Source organism: Lacerta agilis, chromosome Z, assembly GCF_009819535.1.
Source record: "Lacerta agilis isolate rLacAgi1 chromosome Z, rLacAgi1.pri, whole genome shotgun sequence".
NCBI classification, from domain to species: domain Eukaryota; kingdom Metazoa; phylum Chordata; class Lepidosauria; order Squamata; family Lacertidae; genus Lacerta; species Lacerta agilis.
The window spans coordinates 21,600,722-21,621,236 of NC_046331.1; the positions used below are offsets into that span (position 1 = coordinate 21,600,722).

The 20,515-nt window shown below is 42.6% G+C and overlaps 1 protein-coding gene across 2 annotated transcripts in view; it reads right to left on the reverse strand.

Moving 5' to 3' along the window:
* The window catches only part of ARHGEF9 (Cdc42 guanine nucleotide exchange factor 9), a 253,933-nt gene extending 234,921 nt beyond the window's left edge, over positions 1-19,012 (reverse strand). Inside the window, exon 1 of one of the 2 annotated variants that reach the window (XM_033137883.1) lies at positions 18,843-19,012. The gene's annotated coding sequence lies outside the window, so the exon portion shown is untranslated. The remainder of the gene's footprint in view (positions 1-18,842) is intronic. The other variant, XM_033137884.1, reaches the window with a different exon arrangement.
* Positions 19,013-20,515: the final 1,503 nt, after the last annotated feature.

Sequence of the window (20,515 nt, forward strand, 5' to 3'; positions counted from 1 at the left end):
CAAAATGTCAAGATTTTTTGCAATCTGGAAAGTGATGGGGAAAATGCGCTGGAAATTTTGATAGTACATTTGGTTTGATGCAATGCTATCTAACCTTCCCACAAATATATCAAAAAGCTTACCTGCTAAATAGACCTTCCCAGCTAATCTCCCAGCAAACAAATAAAGATGAACGCTAAATAAGCAGTTCACCTGAGTGATGGTCTTGACGAGTTACTCGATACTATACTTTTTCCAGATGTATTTCCCCTTTACATTAGAAACTTCCCCGGAAGGAACAGCTACCTCATTTTCCTGTTAACGCTCCATTTTCCCCTTCTTAATTTAGAATACATAATTTGTTCCTACAAAAAGCAATAAGTGTGTGTGTTTGTGTGTGTGAGAGAGAGAGAGGGGGGGGGGAGGGAGGGAGGGAGAGGGAGGGAGAGTTCTTTTTTGAAACCTTTACTTTAAATTGTGCCCAGGTGGCTTCCTCCCATTGTTTTCAAATACATATATTTTAAAAATCTAACAAAAGGACCATGAGATTCAGGGTAAGTTGAGAACCTACAGCCCCAACCACGGAAGGGTTTCAGGAATTCACAAGATATTTTGACCCCCAGATGGATTAGATCAGCTTTCACCCACTTGGTACCCTCCAGAGGTATTAGACTCCAACCTCCATCAGCCCTAAGCCAGGATAGTCAAAAGATGCTGATGAGAGTTGCAGAGGGCACCAGGTTGGGGAAAGCAAACCTATGAAAGCAGCAGAATTTGGCAGACAATGGCCACTTTGAGAAGGAGTAGCACATATTTTCTGAAAAGTATATAAATGCATGTTACATATAGGCATGGATTTATCTCAATTTCAGTTTTTCTGTTTCTCTTTTTTGCAATCCTAATTGCTGTTCTCCACATTTCTACATCAGTTTTCATTTTTTTGATGAAAAAATGCCTCATGAAAATTAATGAACATTTTGATTAATTTTGAATTTCCATTAATATATACCGTTTTGTATGTAATTTTGCCAAATGCACAAATTTTTGCAAGCCATTTCCCCCATTACTATGCATTTGTGTATGTTATTTTTTTATGCGCATATGCCTTTTTCGGCACACAAGTATATGCATTTTTGTACAGATTACTTGGCATCCCAAAATCCATACAGTAGAAGTTAAAAATTTGAAGGAAGGAGACTTTTCATGTACTGTTTGACCATGCTGATAGTTCAAGGATACATTCCAGCCAGGCAAAAGTGCTGAGGGAGGGCAGAGAGATGAGCCACTGAGGGATGTGACCGAAGAAAAGTCCCATGAGCCAGACCTGGAGGGCCACACTTGGCCACCCACACCTGAGGTTCCCCATCCTTGTTTTGGTCCCTATGACAAATATCTGCGGCAAATGAAGCAAAGCACCCTTCTGGTGGGAGTTCTGCATGAACCACTTGCATCTCTGCCAAATGAAGTCAGAGGCCAAATACCACAGAATTTTTAGGGCTGCTCAGGAAAACAAGAAACAACACCGCTTCCTCTAAGGTCTACCGCTCAAACCAAATTTTGTAGTTAAGATTATTTGACATTCCCACCTCCTTGAAAACAACATTTCACTTCTGATATGAACAAAAAAGAGGAGGATGCTGTACTCTTTTCGCAGGGGCTGGTCTCAAGCAACAGAATACAGCCAAGGTTTTGTACAGAATGGCATTTATTTCAGCTCACTTGTCAGCATGGAAAATCATTAAGACAGCAGGGTTGTGGGACGGGGGGTGGGGGTGGGGCTGGCATGAATCCCAAAAGGACAGCAGACATATATTCCCTACAGCCAGATTGTTTAGGGGGGAGGCTTAAAGTTGAAGACTGGGCCAGTAAAGCTCCTCTGGCAGAAAAGAATGACAAAAACCGTACAATCGGGAAAACACGTGTGGCTAATTCATTACTGAGCAGGGCACTGGGGAACATCTGGGCCCAGCTCTCTCTCTCTCACGCACAGTCCACAGCACAGTCCACAGCTTCGTATAGACCTCCTAAGGACATCCTGTATGCAGCCCCTTTCTTTTGCATTCCACATCATTCCAGACAACCCTATTACACACAGACACACTGGGACCACAGAGGGTGGGGGATAGATTTTGAAGGTGGCAAGCTCCATCTTGAATATTAAAAACTATCCAAAACACAAACCTATTTAGATTTGACATTAACACCCCTACTCTCTTTAACACCACTTAGTCAGCCCCATTGGCTTCAGCAGAATTCGCATTCCTATGGATGTTCTCAAAATTACACCCTCTCTTAGCTGAAATTGTAATCCGGTGTTCTATTTGAAATAGATTTGTTTTCAATCTACATTTCTGTGCATGTGGAGAAGTGAAACTAGGCACTGGAACAGGTAAGAAGGGAGGAGAATTTTGTTTGGTCTGAATTTTAAAGCAATCTCACATAATTCACAGTTCTGAGACTGTAAAAAACACAAACACCTGCATTTTACAGGAGCGAGTGCTGAGTGCACAAGGAGGACACTTTAGAGCAGAATTGGATGCAAGAGGGGTATTTTAGGGGGAAATGCCTGAAATGGGTACAGTTTAGATCCAATATTTTTCATGTTTTCCCCCACCTAAAGGGGCGGGGGGAGCCTGCAGAAAACAGGATTAGTTTATGACTGAATGCCTGCATAATTAAAGAGGCTGGTTTGTCCATTCGTTGGAACAGTTGGTCATTAATAAGCAGGGCTCCCCTTATGTGATGCGATCAAACAAGATCCATGTCAATGAGCCTGGGCCAAAACCTCTCAGAAAAGAATAGTCTGAGAAATAGCCTAAGAATTTCCTTTTTCAGTCTCTAACAAACTATTGCAAGATTCTACCACCCCAATAATGCTCCATGGAATGACCCTCCTAATTTATCTACCAGTATATGTAGTCTCAGTGCCAAAGGGTCCAACCTGGAATTTTGAAGTGACAAACACACTTTCATTGTTTCTGTATCTGCTGTATATGTGCAGGTGCCAAAACCAGACAATGCCACTCTGCAACCTGTGGGCAATATGAGATATTTGGCTCTGTTGGCATCCATCTGTCTTGGGAGACAATGGGGGAGTACTCCTTTGGAGGTAATGTCAAACCAATGGAGAGTTACGGTGCCTGTTGTGGCTGTAGAGACCAATACAGGAGAGACATGTTTTGTTGCAGCTGGGGCACATGAACGCATCCAGTCATGGTGCTGTAGATGAATCATGGTATTTCTTCTCTCTGCACTCCTCCTAATGGTCATTGGCGCCAGTGTTTCAGGAACTAGAAGTTGAAAATTCTAATGCAGTAACACACATATGAAATCTGCTGGCTAGAAATGTTGTGTAATATTTCTGGCACTGAGTTTGTGTAGCTTCTGTTCTGCTGCAACATTTTTGCCTTTCAATCTTATTTCTCTTTTAAGAATATTATATATTTTTCATATCTTGTATTTCTATGATTGGAACACTGCACTGGGATCTGCTAGGTGAATGGTGGATGGTCTAGAATTATTATTTTTAAGTTAATAGGTATAAATAAAACTGCTTAACCTTAATTAAAAGCTACAAAAACTAACATTAAGAGGAATAATGTCATTGCTGAGCAAAGTTGCTAAGAAACAGTGACATGTCCTACATTGTACATGCTAAGAAACAGTGACATGTCCTACATCTTGCCAAAGGTTTTTGCTAAGAGCATTTCTTTCAGGAGAGTTAGAGAGTTATTGAGCAAGTTAAAGAGTTAGTTTGGGAGTCACAGTATTAGAGAGCTATTGTGTTGGAGAGGGAAGCAAAGTGATTCGGTAAACCATTACAGCTATTAAAATAAAAGTTGTAGTGGCCTGAGTTGCGGGAGATCAAGGACCCATTACTACTTCCGCAGCATGATCCCAGAGGGGTGCTTGTCTCCAGCATCCTATAGCCTTTCAGTCAGCATGAAAGATGAGGTTTTTAGCCACCATGAAATCTTTTCACCCTTTGTGATTATTGGCGTCAGAGTGAAAGGTGGTGAGTCAACCACTGAGAAGTGGCTCCTATGGTCACTCTGGGGAAGATGTGTGAGAAGAACAGCAAGGAGCGGTTCTGTATGCTCCAAAGCTTCAGCTTCAATATAATGTTGCGCAAGTTCTGATATCTACAATGGAGGCAAGTCTCCGACTGAAAAGTGACTTCAGCAGACAGCAATAACCTCCTATTTAGAAAAAGGAGGTAATTTCTCTTCTCTTCCGTCCATTCCCATGAACAGGGTTTCTTGACTCATCCATTGGTTTGCCAAAGGAGACAGAGAACAAACCAGCCATTAACAACATCAAGCATCTTGAAGCCTAGGAGAAAGGTACCACCAGCACGTCCTGAACATCAGGAATTAATAGTCAGTGTCACACAGCAGGGTTTGCCAACTTGGCAACTGCATGTGCACGTAAGAAGGAACATAGGAAGCTGCCTTATACCAAGTCAGGCCATTTGTCCATTTTGCCCAGTATTGTCCATACTGCCTGGCAGCAACTCTCCAGGATTTCAGGCAGGGTTGTCTCCCAGCAAGAAGAAAGCAATGCCTGAAAGGATGTGATGTACTTTATGAACCACTAGTTACTAAATTAGACGGAATCAGTAGGGAGGAAGAAGAGTGGGAGGGGATGAGCAGGTTGCCCTTCTATCACTGCCCAGTGGATTAGCTGGTTCCTGCATCTGATCTAGGAGGAAAGAGTGTTTTGGTGAGGCACTCATTATGGTGAGACACCCAGAACCACCACTCACAATGGCAAGGGGTTGCTGGTCTTATTTGAGTTAAGGATGTGAGTTAAGGAACTGTAACTTTGAGAACATGTGCTTGAGCTTGCTTTTCCCTCCTCCCTCCTGTTCCTTTTTCTTTGTGTGTCATTTATCTTTCTTTAGATTACAAACTCCTCTTATTACTTTCTTTTTTTCCTTTTGCTAAAGGGAAGAGTCTAAATGCAACAAATTAAGCCAAAAGCCCCCTTTCCATACTCTAACACACACTGCCAGTTTTAAGCCCATTATTCCCCCTCTCCAACCTTCTAAAAACAGCAGTTAAAGAAACAAACAGCAACAGCAACAACAACAACAACAACAACAACAACTTGTTTATTTATATGCCACCTATCTGACTGGGTTGCCCCAGCCACAAAGGGTAGGGCTGGGCATGATGTGTTAATTCCAACATTTCATTCACAACCATTTCTGACCAATGACATTCCTCTTCTTTCTGCTTTTATTCCAGAGGTTTATATACCGGTACTCTCCATCCCACTGCAATATTCCCTTCCCCTCAGGCTTATGTAGGCAGCCTGGCGATTTCAGCCTTGTGCTTGCATACTGAGGCCAAAGTATGCCACATTGTCAGCTCTGAGAGAGAGAATAGGGTCCGGCTGAATGAGAGAGCACAGTTTAGCCATCCAGGGCTTTCACGAAAACAATGAATGTGAAAGCTAACAGGATTTTCTTTTGAAGGGCGCTGTTGTAGTGGGACTTTCTAAAACACAGCAGGGATGGTGCAAGAGGAAAAGAGAGAGGCGGTAGGGCTGAAGCCTCCACAATTCAGCTTTGAAAACCTGTTTACCCACCTATTAAAGCTCTGCACAAAAACCAGAGGCTCACTCCAAGTGTCAAAGTGACTAACATCATGATCCTACACATGTCTGCGCAGAAGTCAGGCCACTGAGTTCTGCAAAGAGGCATACTTGAAGGTAAATGTTGTTACAGAAATGCTCAAATTAGACATCATGGCAGCAGATTAATGTATTTAATCTAGAACTATCTACACCATTTAGGACAGCTTCCTATGTTCCAGGGGGAGAGTTCAGCACAAACACTGCACCCACACATCTCCCTGCTTTCTGTGGGAATGGGGCAGATTGGGGCCTAAAACAAAGATGTGCCACCATTGCCTAGTTTTGCCCAGAAAGTGTGGAAAGGCAGATTTACTGAAAGTAGTAGACTGACTGAAATTAAAGAGCCTGTTAGGCAGTTTATTCTGTTTTCATGTTTCCCTGTTAATTTCCACATTATGTTTTAACTTTCAGACAACGTAGAAGCCACATCCAGAACTATAGCGGAATATAGTGCAAGTTTAGCCCGTATTTCCATATTATTTGCAAACAGGTTTTTTTCCTGGAAGCAAATAAAGGCAGTGATCAATTTGTGTGGGGGTTATGTTCCATGGCACTGCAGGCTTACATGAAATCACATATAATAGGAACATCCATTGATAAAAGCTACAAACACCCTGTTCCACCCCTGCCCCTTTTTTCTGACATTTTTCTGACGTTTTCAGGTCATTCCTGGGTTCAGCACGGTCGTGCACATATCAGATGTGCCTGAAATGGTTATGGCATGTAATACCAGCATGAGCACTAAGCTTGCACTATATTCCATTATAGTTCCAGAAGTGTCTTTTACATTTTTTTAACAGCCAGGAAAAAATAAGGAACAGGAATGAAGGAATCGTTTTTTGGATGGAAGAATGAGACAACTGTAGGTGGTATCAGGAGATGCATACAATAAGGTCAGGGGATGCATGCAGCCGTGGGGGTGGGGCTACCGGGTATAAGTTGCCCACCTGTGCCGTTGACAGCTAGCAGAGCAGCTAGGAGTCTGAGCTGTGAACCAGACATCCACATCTCAAAACTTGCCTCTGCCTCTCAGGCAATCCACAGTCAGTCAGTCTCAGTTCCCGCAACTGCAAAATGGGAATAATACAGTCAGCACCCCCACCCTATGTAGGGTTGTTGCAAAAGTGACCAAGGGAATGACTGTGACACTATTAAAATGCAGGAATCCCACTACTAAGGGTTGTCTCCAAAGTTAGTTCTACTCAGAAAAGGCCCACTGAAATTCATGAACATGAATTTAGGGCCATTAATGTCTACTCTGAGCAGATATTAGTTTTAGTCAACCCTAAATTTTACGCCGGTTCTTTGCACCTGCCAGTACCCGCCCAATCATATCCTTTGCCAGAGGTGAGGAACCTTGCTCAGCCTATGGGCAGCATTGCCTCTTGGGCAACCTTCAGGGGGTGTGGCTGCATGCCAGTGGTGGGAGGGGCCAGAGTGAAAATGGGAGGAGCAATGGACAAGTGACTCTTATCTTTGCACTGTGGACAGTACTCCAGGCAGGCAAACCCAAGAGATTCCTACACCCACACCTCTTTCCAACCTCCATCTAGGCAAGCAAGAGGCATTTTTGTAGTTCAAGGAAAAGGCCAGACAAAAGCACCCAAGGAGGGCACAGAGCTGTACTGCTGAGGGCTGTGGCCTAGAGAACATGGCAAGGGCCCGGCAGAAGGGCTTAGTGGGCCACCATCAGCTCCTAGGCCTGAGAATCCCATTGTGCTGTATGCATTTGAGAGGGGCAATTAAATTTCTCCCTGAAAAGGGTTGTCTAGACTGCACCCTCTCATCCCTGTTCCGGAAGGGAAGGTGGCCCTTAGGTTGATAAACACTCTACACCCATGACTAAGACCATGTTGCCCCAAGGTTCTCTGGAGTTGAGCAGAGAATAGGAATTGTGCCCTGCCTAGGTTTCTTTTCTAATTATCCACCATAATTTCACCACGCTAGAGAGCTGCCTGTACTGGGTACTAGGTCAGACTGGCTCCACTTTCATCACCATCCTTCAGTAAAACCAATTAAAAACAAAAAAACAAAACCCACTGTGCTTACTGCATCCAGCAAGAAGCACCACCAGGTTTTTCCTGCTGTAGAAGTTATAATAGTTTTACTGAGATAAACTTGGCTTTTTTTCTCCTCTCCTTCCCCCAAAGCTAGTCATTCAAGGTACTGGTATGGGAGTAACCAACATTCCAAAAACACACCTTCTGAGGAAGTTCAGATCCACTGTATGGACCATTCAGGTTTTTAAAGCAGCCATGAATCAGCATAGCCCTGTCTAGTGCTAATATTTGCATTCCAGGCCAGCCCTTTTAAAAATAAAATGAGCACCGGTGTTCAAAAACAGCAATAGACAAACCCCTGGGAGGAAAAAGGCTGGTATATTTTCTCCTGAGAGGGGTATTTAGATTCTTTAGAAAACATTACTCCTCCAGGGCCTTTTGAGTTAAAAATGACAGAAAACGTATTAAACAGAAAATAATTTCACTTGTACCATGCAAAACACAAAAAGGAGGTGTCATTAGGACGTAAGAAGAAACCTAATGGATCAGGGGGTGCTTCTAGTCCAGCATCCTGCTCTCACAGTTGCCAACCATATGTAAGTGCACTCTTGCTTGCTGCCTGTGAACCTCAGCAACTAACATTTGGAGGCACACTGCCTCTGACAGTGGCGGGAGAAGCAAGCCACCTAAATGCAATAAAATAAATGAAGTTTACTTTACTTATTTAAAATATTTATCTCCTGCCTTTCACATTGCTACAGCATGAACTATTCAAAACTATTCAAAACCCAATGCAATGAAACACTAACATTGGATTACTGCAATGCTTTCTATGTGGGGCAGCCCTTAAGCCCTGTTTGGAAGCTGCAGCTAGTGCAGAATGCAGCAGCGTAGCTCTTCATCTGAGAGGCAAACCGTGGTTGTGAGCATATATCACATCTGCTGAGGAAGGTGCACTGTCTGTCTTTTTAAGGATTTACTGTTGTAGTTCATAAAGCCTGAAAGATACTCGGAGTCCAGTGTGACTTTCATGCTCTTTATTCAGCTCATAGTAGTGAGGAATGCAGTTCCCCCAAAACGTTTGCTTTATATACACTATTCACAAAATGGGCCCCATGTGATTGACTAATTCCGGGATACTCCTGTATGCCAATCGGAATGCGGATTCACTTCCACCTGGAAGGGATTGGGTGGCTCCTGGGGACCAATCAGACTGCTGCAATCTCAATCCTATTGTTCTGGGACCAGTCAGACTGCTGCAATCTCAATCCTATTGTTCTGGGACCAGTCAGACTGCTGCAATCTCAATCCTATTGTTCTAGGACCAATCAGACTGGTGCATTTTGGATCCTATTCAACTCAGTACATAACAAAGCCCTAAACAGCTTGGCAACAATTTGGGGACAGGCAGAGTCTTTCACTGGTGGATCAGGACCCACTAGTGGCTCACAACATGATCCGAGGTGGATCGCAACAGGAGCACTACCACCAGGCAAATAGATGGTAAAAGATTCAGAAAGGGATCCCCAGATGCATGTTTGAGTTAAAACTGGATACTGGGTCTGAAAAGGTTGAAGACTACTGTTCTACAAGAACAGCACCTACCATGTGGAACTTCCCCTTGGAGAGCAGGCATGTGCAACCATACTATCTTTTTGCTGCATGCTTAAAACATATTTCTTCAAACACACATTTCCTGACAGCTATGTTGCTATACATGCAAACATCAGACTGAATAGTTGTTATACATAAACACTAAATTGTTTGGTTTTATACTGATTTATTGTCTTGGTTGTGTTTTATGCTATGCATAAAAAAATCAATATTTATACGTATATAAATAATATGATCCTGCAGGCAAGCCTAAAACAGTTTTGCGCAACCCAAATCCAAGTATGCTCAGTGGGGCCTAATGCCAGGTAAGTAACAACAAGATTGGAATTGTAATAGTTTTTATGAGCCCCCAAACTAAGAAGGAGCTTGTAAGAGAATCTTGCTGTGCTACTTCTGTAACCAATTCAGTCCATTCAGAGATAAGATAGGTAACACTTTTCATGACAAATACCTATCTTCCTTATTCATAGGATCATAGAGTTGGAAGAGACCACAAGGGCCATCCAGTCCAACCCCCTGCCAAGCAGGAAACACCATCAAAGCATTCCTGACAGATGGCTGTCAAGCCTCCTCTTAAATACCTCCAAAGAAGGAGACTCCACCACACTCCTTGGCAGCAAATTCCACTGTCCTGACAGCTCTCACTGTCAGGAAGTTCTTCCTAATGTTTAGGTGGAATCTTCTTTCTTGTAGTTTGAATCCATTGCCCCGTGTCCGCTTCTCTGGAGCAGCAGAAAACAACCTTTCTCCCTCCTCTCTATATGACATCCTTTTATATATTTGAACATGGCTATCATATCACCCCTAAACCTTCTCTTCTCCAGGCTAAACATACCCAGCTCCCTAAGCCATTCCTCATAAGGCATCATTTCCAGGCCTTTGACCATTTTGGTTGCCCTCCTCTGGACATGTTCCAGCTTGTCAGTATCCTTCTTGAACTGTGGTGCCCAGAACTGGACACAGTATTCCAGGTGAGGTCTGACCAGAGCGGAATACAGTGGTACTATTACTTTCCTTGATCTAGATGCTATACTCCTATTGATGCAGCCCAGAATTGCATTGGCTTTTTTAGCGGCTGCATCACACTGTTGACTCATGTCAAGTTTGTGGTCTACCAAGACTCCTAGATCCTTTTCACATGTACTGTTCTCAAGCCAGGTGTCACCCATTCAACTAAGTATTTCTACTGGTAGTCCTGCAGAATAAAAGTGAACTGGTGGAGGGATGGAATTGCTGTGTATTCCAGGTCCTATGTGCATACAACTGAATGCAATGTGTGCAGGTTTCCTATGTGCAATGCACACCTTCCTGTTTCACATACAGGGATGTATTGCAAGGGCTATTATATAGATGCTTGGTATTGGCCCTGCACCGTGCCTCATCCTTCTATTAAGCCAGAAATGAAGAACCTGTGGCCTTTGATTCCCCATGTGTAACACTGTCTATTCTCAAAATAAGGGTCACAACTTAATTCTATCCCTACACAGATGATTAAGGGCCCAGTTCTACTATGCCATAAGCTGCTGCACCCTGAATTTAAAATAATACATCTGGTATCTTAAAGGCATGGATGTGTTTCTATTTTCCCCCTCTCCTTTGATTTCTTAAACTTGGTTTTAATTGCATTTTTATAAGTTGCTTTGATCACATTTTTTCTTGAAAAAATGACTAGTAAATGCAAGAAGGAAGGGAAAGAAAGAAGGGGGGAAACAGTTTCCTCCTTGGTTTAGCACAATTTTATTTTATTTTCTCCCACTGACCACTTGAAAATTGATGGCGGTATCATCAACCGTTTTCTTTGCTGGTGTTCAGGGTAAAGGTTTAATGCTCATCTTTTGAGCTTTGTGTATAGATCTTTACATTAGTATAACTTTTAAAAACTCACTTGTATTAAGATGAACAAGGTCTTTAAAAATGGATTATTAAGATTATGAGGTTATAAGGATGTGCGTAAACAAGCATTAAGCAATGAAACCAAGAGGTGGAGAGGAGGGAAGTCAAGCAAAACTTATGGTTTAATTTTTTTTATTACGATAGGGGGTGTTTTGTTTTTTGCAGTTTTCTTTTTCCCTTTTCTTTATATATTGTTGTTGTTAGTTTATTTTTGATGTTATCTTTTTTGGAAAATTAATACATTTTTTATAGAAAATATATTCTTCGCTGGTGCTCTAACAGTCAGAGTGCAAGCCAAACTGATATTTTCATAAGCACAGCCTTGCCTTTCCAATGTAGTGGATGTCATTGGTGAGAGTGGTTTCGTGATTCACAGGGAGATATTAGAGTGATGGGGGAGGGATGTTAGCAAGAGGTGTGGGAGCAGAATGGAATGAGTGATGCTCGATGAGTAGTGGTACTGCAAGATTTCTGTTTACGTAGTGAGGAAAGTGGTTGGGAGGACATGTAAGGGAGAATCTGGGTGTGAGGTGTATCTGTTAGTGGGGTGAATGATGCATAATGTGAGTCAGGATTTGCCTTTGCAAAGGGAGAGTGAAGAGATAAAGGATCTCTGACTCAAAAATTTTTTTGAAATGGGCTGCTGTTCTTGCTTTTGGGGAATTTTATGAATTTATTTGGTACTGTGGTTTTTAAGCTTGTTTGTTTGTTTGTTTGTTTGTTTGTGTTTGTGTGTGTACACACTTTGTTGTTGTTGCAAACCACTAAGAGATGCTTTTGATGTTCAGAGGTATATAAATGCACTTCTGGGTTATATTAGAATAAAAATTAAAATATTACGACAATCGCAGGCCCCAGATGAGAGGCTTTTCTAATAATCCAGCCCCAGTCAAAGCAGCCTTGATCTTCTGAAATTGATATTCAGCAATCATTTGTGGCATCAAGAACAGATACTCCTAATTATGTAACAATTGGACCACAAGTAGTCCATGGGCAACAGTTTGAGAAATTCTCCCTTTGATTATTTGGCTGTTAGCCAGACAAAAAAAAATTATGAGATAAAGATGAAGGATTGCTGGAATGTTTTTTGTTGTTGTTACTGTTTCTTCACCTTAGAGACCTCTTACTTGCTTGCTTTTATTTAAAAGGTGTTTACCCTGCCTTATTGCAAGCAATTCAATAAATTCAATTAAAAAACAACATAAATTTAAAAAATGCAGGGAGAAAAAGACATAAACAGCAGAATAAAACCCCATCCACCACGAAAAACAGAACAGCCTTCAGAACTCACATCATTCTCATTAAAACCACAGCAGAGGAGGTCAGCATCAAAAGACTATTAGGAATAAATATTAAAAGGGGGGTGGCAAATAGCGGTAAATCATGAAAATACCTTCTTTCCTTCCTTCCTTCCTTCTTTTTAAAAAAGGTCTTTCCCATACAGCAGAAGACTTGGGATGGAGTTGAGATGCAAGACCACAAAAGCACAAAGTTGGAAGCGGTGGGGAAACTATTTGGCATGGGGTGGGGGAACATGAAATACAACCATGTGGCAGCTTTACTCATGTGTAGGCTGCCCTCATGAATGCCTTAGAAACAAGGCCTGAAAAGCAACTCACCCTGAGTTTGTGGTGGGTCGACAAATGGATGGATTCCAGGGCATGAAGGAGATTATACAGGGAAGTCAGCACCAGGATAGGGAAGCTTTGCTAAGAAGCACTGACTGCAAGATGCAGAAGAAGGAAACAACACTTAAGGAACACTTAAAGGACACTTAGTGCTCAACCACACTTCCCTTTGTCCCAGTTTATTCCATTTGCCCCTTGATTTCTAGGCACAGGTCAGAGAAGTTTTTCTTTCGTCCTGATGCTTTCCCCGGGAAAACCCTGCTGATTACTGCTGAATCAGACCACATGTCAAGCTATAGAAAACTCAACTGACATTTTAGTAAACAGAGGGTTTTCCCAGGAAAAGCAGCAGGGCAAAAGAAAAAAACCTCTCAGACCAGTGTCTAGAAATCATAGGGCAAACAGAAGTGTGGATGAACCCACTAGGGACTGCTTCATGTGGAAAGCAAAACAGCAGAAGCCTGAAAACATAAGAAGAGCCTGTTGGATCAGCCCAATGGTCCATCTAGTCCAGAATCCTGTTTGCACATTAGTAAGCTAGATGCATGTGGGAAATCTGCAAGGATTGTTTGAGCACCAGAGCACTCTTTGCTCCTGTGGTTCCCAGCAACTGGTATCGTGAAGCATAATGCCTCTGACAGTGGAGGCTTTACACAGCCGGTTATAACCGTGTCTATTAGAACATAATTAAATATAAACAATTTTGGGTTTGCAGTTTAACTTTTTTTAAAAAAAAATCCATTTGTAAATCTAGCAAGGAAAGAGGAAAGAAAGAGAAAGAGAGAAGGGGGAATGAAGTAAACTTTAAAAAGAAAAAAAGAGGAGGGTGAATTGTGCTAACAATAGTATTAACAAAAATAGTACTAGCACTCTGCACAAGAACCAAGGCAGAGGGATAAGGTGAGAAAGTCACAACAGCAATGGAGTGCGTGCTTCAAAACCACACAAGGAAACTTATCCCACAGCTCGTGTGCGGACTCTGGACTAGAGCAACAAGTCACATACAAGATAATATCTAAGATGTACCAAATCCTCCTTGAGTGGAAAGTAAAGGAGGAGGAGGTTAAGGAAGTCCTGATTACCGGTAAATGGGCACAAGACATCGGCCACCCTATAATGCTAAGTGAGTGGGGGAAACTTTGAAAATCTACAATGAAGTTTACAGCATGTTATAATATTAAAGAAAATATTGACGCCATCAAAGCTTTCCAAAATGTATAAAAATATTGCTAATAACTGCTGGCGATGTGGGGAAAGCAATGGAGACATGTACCACATGTGGTGGTCTTGCAAAAAGATCAGAGAATTCTGGAACCTTGTATATGAGGAACTTAAAAAACTTTTCGGATTAACTTTCCTAAAAAAAAAAGCCAGAGGCTTTACTTCTAAGTATCATAGGTAAAGATATTCCCGGGAAACTAAGAGATATACAGTATTTCTATATGCCACAGCAGCAGCACGAACCCTGATGGCGATGAACTGGAAGGGGGGAAATATCCCAATGATAAAGGACTGGCAAAATAAGCTACAGGAATATGCAGAAATGGATCAGTTAACAAATAGCTTAAGAGGAAATAAAAGACAAGCTTTTGTGCTAAAATGGGAAAAATATAGAAAATATTAACAAGGCAATAATAAAGGTACAGTATAAAGTCTATAGCGGCCTTTGAGTGACCCTGGAGTTTCAAAATCTGAAGGAGACAAGTCAAGGCTAAGTCCTGTTCTAAGAATGTATTAGAAAGGTCATAAAGAAGAAACTAACAATGTTGGGTGCATTCGCAAGTAGAAAAGGATTTTTCATTCCGAAATGATAGGAAGTCTAAATATCTGTGTGTTTGTTTTGGTATTTGGTTGGGTAGAGGTGGTTTTTTCTGTTTTTTGTGGTTTTATTTTATTTTATTTTATTTTATTAATTCTTATTTTTTTTACTTTTGGCTTTTCTGAGAAGCTGCTGAAACATAAAATATATGTATACAAATTGTACTTTCATATCTGTTTTAAAATCGTTAATTGGTATTTTATGTTTGCTGTTACGTTTTGCAATAAAGTTGGGGGGGAGAGAGAAAGTCACAACAGCAATGGAGTGCGTGCTTCAAAGCCACACAAAGAAACTTATCCCACAGCTCGTGTGCGGACTCTGGACTACAGCAACAAGTCACATGGCCATTAACAGAAGCTTCTTTACAGAGTAAAGAAAAAAACCCAGTCTAGCATATAGAAGCATCATCACTGCAGAAGGAATTGGACAAGGTTTCATGAACTACAAAAAGCTAAATGGAGGAATGCTAACCATACCAGTGCAGGGTATACTATACACTCCCACTTTGGAAGGAGGGCGCCTGTCAATTAAGCGCTTGGCTTCCAGAGGGCTCATAATCAAGTCCCAGGGCAACAGAGACACAATTCAGAAGGGGTCAAGCCTGAGGAATTGCAAATGAGCAGCTACATCACCTAAGCACAGCAGAGCAACAACTAAGTATCACTGCACACAAGCAACATGGCGGCTGCATTCACTGGGGGCATTGCCGCATGCGGCACAGATGCCCAGAACTTTTAAAAGAATTACAGAGACAATTACGGCAGACATAGGATCTCAAGGAATCTGCATGTCTCTATACGGTAGTAATATTTCAAGATGCTCTGAAAAATGAGATGCAAATGTGAAATGTGAGGCAAATGCAGTTCCCCAGAAATAGGATGGTGTAGAAGATGCCCAAAGGTGCTAAAGAAGGGGAATACGGCATCAGATTTGCCTCGCAAGTCCTTGGGGGAAAGGTGACATTTTGTAGGCTTCATCGGGGAACACACTTTACAACAGCCTTCCCCAACCTGGTGCCCTCCAGACACCAGGACAGCTCCCAGACGCCACTGGGTATGATGGGAGTTGTAGTCCAAAATGTCTGGAGGCACCAGGCTGGGGAAGACTGCTCTTATATAACTTTCACATCCCTCACAGCTCTGGAACAGAACTCTGCACCAGCAACATGGTTCAGCAGGAGAAAGCAGGCAGACAGATTCTCCAACTTGTGGTATATTATAGAATAAGGTGTTCTGAGACAATCTAATTTTACAGCTCACCAGAACAGCCTATTATGTGATGTATGATTAAGTGACTGTAAAAGGTACACAGTATTATTAGGTGAAAGTAAGAGGCAGGATTGCTTTCACTTGTTGGTTTCTTGAGCCACGTGTATATAAATCTCTATATATTTTAAGTGCTCCAAAGCAGCATATTCCCACTTTATAAAAGTGCAAAGGCCTGGTTTGTTATGCTTGGAGTACAGTCAGGTAACCACAAAACCTCAAAGACCATTAGTCACATACCTGCAAATCAAAATACATTAAATATATATTCACTGTGTGTCATCATCTGATCTATAAGGGCTTAGAATACTTGTAGGACTGTAATATATACTCAATGAGAGCAAGAATCTTCAGCATTTAGATCTGGACCATTTTCACACAGAAAATCTGACATGAAAAAGGTGGAGCCTCTCCCTTATAATCTGAAAATGTATGAATGTCATCAGTGTAGCATAAAGAGAGGAAGGGGCCTATTTTTAACTGATAATTACTGACATGGGTATTGCAAACATAGCCTTCAGTCACCCCAAAAGTCTGGCCATTTTCAAAACTTACATTCCATTGGAGTGTGATTCAAGTTTTTGCCTCTTCATTATTTAAGCTCAAATCTTATCCACGCTTACTTGAGAGGAAGTCCCATTGAACAAAGTGGGACTCGGTCCTAAGTAAACACGCATAGGATTTGCCCCTTGATTCTACAAATTAATCCTCAGTGACCCCCCCCCCACCCTACAAAAAACATTATAACGATTTGCACATCCCACGGCACTAAGGAAGATAACAACACAATAACATTCAAAAAGGTAACAATTAATTGCACATTTATTCAAAATCAAGTTTCTGGATACATTTCATATGGCATCCCTGTGTAGAGGGCTTTACATGCACATAGATGTAAGTGAGGTGAGGGAGAAACAAAAGGTGGAAAAGTAAATGAACTACCCGCTGACTTCATCAGAACAATTGTGTTCCTAGACCTGTATTCTGTTTCTCACAGTGGCAAGCCAGAGGCTGCTGGGAAGCCCACAAGCTTAAAGGCATGAAGGAAACAGTCCTCTTCTACCATTAGCCCAGCAACAACTGTTTTTGAGAGGTAGACTGCCTCTCAACAGAAAGGCTCCATTTAGACATTATGGTTAACAGCCAGTGATAAAAATCTCCTGCTACACAGATTTGTAAAAACCCTTAAAGAAAGACCTCTCAGCCTAAAGCAGGGGATAGCTAACATGGCATCCTCTAGATTTTTCTGCACTATAGTTCTCATCATTGCTGACCACTGACCATTGTGGATGGAGCTGATGGGAGTCCAAACAACATCTGAAAGGCACCCCCAGTCTGTAGTCATTGCCACCAATTGCAGCAGAAAATTTCACAAATCAATAATGCATCGCAGGAAGTAGTATTGGGAGTAGTGGTGCGTGCCCTATACTAGCTGTCAGTTGATTTTCAAAGTTGGGGGCTAATTAATAAAGATTAACACAAACTGAAAAAATGAACTCATAATGAACTTGTCCACTTTGGATGTGCCACAAGGCAATGCACTGATTATGCTGCAAAACAGACACTCACTTGGCCTGTTAGAAAAAATCCCAAGCCCTTATTATGTCAATACTTTCATTAGGCCAAGCAAAATGTCACCAGACCTTTGACTTCCACAAAACCCTTCATCAGGAGTGGATGTTTAAAAAGCTGGGATGGGGTGAAAGAAAAAGAAAAGGATGTTGATGTTAAATGAAACCATCTAGGTCTGCATCTGATAAGTTTTCAGATGGTGGGAGGGAGGAGCTAGCAGATATTCAAATAAGGTGCTTTCAGGTGCTTTTTAAAAAGAGGAGAGAGCCAAAACTGCACACACACATTCCATCTGCTGCAGCTGCCCTTCTGTCCATCTACCCTTAAATTGGGGGGGGGGGGGGTTGAGATGTTCCCAGCTAGATAACATCAGAACTTTAAGCATGTTTGCTGAAAAGTAAACAGGACTCACCAGCAAGTGTGTTTATGGGAGTTCAATCTTCATAGCAAGTTTACTCAGAAGCACATCCCACTTATGGTCAATAGGACTTACTCAAAATTTATGGCACACATACACCCAAGGGTAGGAATTAATTGATCTCATTAAGTGTACCTCCTAATCATATGAAGGTTGGCTCAGAAGTCAATCCCACTGAGTTAAATGCTTGTGCTACCCCAGGGTATATGTGTGAGCTCAGGTTTGCAACTTGATCCTATACATGTTTACTTGGATCCAATAGGGCTGACTATAGCATAGAAGATGGGTGGGCTGCGGTGGGAGGGAGGTATTGGTTCTCTACCAGGACCTGATCTAAGGTGGTCACAACAACAACAATACCATCACCATATAAAGAAGAAGAAATAGGTACTTAAATGCATAGCCTATTGTTGTTTTTAAGGTGGGTCATGCTGTGCCTGAAAAAAATTGAGATTACTGAAAGCCTAATGAAATTTAATAGGTCTGACCTCTGCAGCCTACACAACCTCCCGGTCCTATACATACTCAGGAGTCAGTTCCACAGCACCGATGGGTCTTTCCCATAAGTCACTCAGCGTAAGCCTGCTTGAGTTCTGTGGGGCTGTCACTCCAGGGATCTTCAGCCAAAGAACTCTTTCCCCAGCCCTTATGAAATAAACCCGTAGAGTTATATAGATATATAAACGGCATTTGATCTATTGAAGGCGCTTAGGGGCGCTGGGGAGGGGAGAGAGAAATAGAGAGATAAAATTAACTGTTCTTTTCAAAGTCTAGAGGTAACCCACCCCTTCAGACGACCAAGAGAAAGCGAAGCCCTCCCGCTCCCGCTCCCTCCGTGGCTCCAGTGGCGCCACCAGGGCAGACGTTCACGGCCCCCGACTCTGCAGGGGCCAAAAAGAGCTTGTCTGCCTCGCAGCATTTCGCATGATGGGAAGCAATGCGCGTTGCCCCTCGCACCATACGTCCACGAAGTCTGGAGCTCGCAACGATTTGAAGTTCCCCGTGTGGTTTTACCTTGTCAAGTTTTGCGCGGCTCCTCCGCACGCGGTCCTGGAGCGGCCTGCCGAGGCTGGTGTCAAGGAAGGCGCCAGCTGGTTCCTCATTCCAGAGAAGCAGGCTCTAGCGGCGTCCCGGCAGCGGCCGTCTGGTTTCGTCGCCGCCGCTGCTGCTGCCGCCGCCTCGTAGCGGAGGGAATTTCCTCCGTTCCCAAAGCTCGGCTGTTCTCTCCCCGCCGCTCCAAAAAGGAATCCGAATACCGAGGGCAGTTTCCGCAACCCGAACACCAACACAGACAGCTACACACCCTTCCTCCTTCTCCTAGCTGAATCTACTTTTCACTGCTTTGCAAAACGTGCTTTAACTTTTTAAAAAGTACTGTACTATTATTTTTCTCCACCTTCTTTTCCTTGCCACTCGTTTTTTCCCAGGCCAAACTGACGCGCAATATTACGCATTGAAGTTGCGGGACAAACCGGAGAGCGAAAGAGGCTGCTCTGGGCTTGCGGAGACACGTCGAGCAAGAAGCGTGGAGCAATTGCCGCTGCCGCCGCTATCCGTAAAGATTCACACGAGTCGGGAGGGGGGGCACATGCGTGTGAATTTGAGAACGCGGGAAGCCTTAATCTGTAAGGCTGGTTCCCCGGTCGTCCCGGGGCTCCCGTCGGAAAGCAAGACAGTCTGGCCTCACAGCTGCTACTCGCTGGCTGTTGAGAAACTTCCCACCCCTTCTTCCTGCCACTGGGATCGCTTGGCAGGCTTCTTTTAAGTTTTTTTTTTTAAAAAACAAAACATTAGTACTGCACTTATGACTTCTAGGAGCTCAAGGTGGCGCACATAGCTCTTCTGCTCACCATTTTATCTTCATAACAACCTGCAGAGGCGTAGGAAGGTCAGGTGGTACCGGGTGCAGAAAATTTCTTGTCAACCCCCCCCCATTGATTCCCCCTCCCCGCAATAATGGTTTTACGTTATTTCATATTTTCTTACAAAGGAATAATAATAATAATAATAATAATAATAATAATAATAATAATAATAATAATATCCCGCCCTCCCCTTCCGAAGTCAGGCTGAGAGTGGCTAACATCAGATACATAACATTGGTATAAAATCAAACAATAATTAAATTACCTCCTTAAAACATCTCAAAATCAATTTAAAGTCTAATTAGATGGCTTTCCACATGGTTAGGGTTGGGAACAGTAAGTGCTCCGTTGAACTGAAATTTCAGCCTTCACAACATAGGAAAACAGCCAAGTAAACAGCTATTTTGGTGGAGGTCAAGATATTAACCGATTTGCATGAAATTTCATATATAGCTATATAATCCCTAGTATGGTAAGATAAGACCTTTGGAGCAGGCCTTTTTAAATGAACTGCCCTAATAGGGCAGTAATTGTTCCTTGATAATTTGTCACCCCCTCCATTATGGAACATGGGGCGATCCACCCCCTATGACCCCCCCTTGCTACGCACCTGACAACCTGTTAGGCTGTTTTGCCTGAGGGACAATGCCTGGCCCCATGTTAGCCAGTAGGTTTTATGGTTGAGTGGAGATTTGAACCTTGTCTCCCAGGCCCTGGCCCACACAATTTCCTTCTACCTTATTCAACTTTCTGGAAATAAGCATGGAGGGGAGGGGTCTCCTCATAGGTCTGGCTTCCTGTGTTGTCTAATCTTCTATGTAG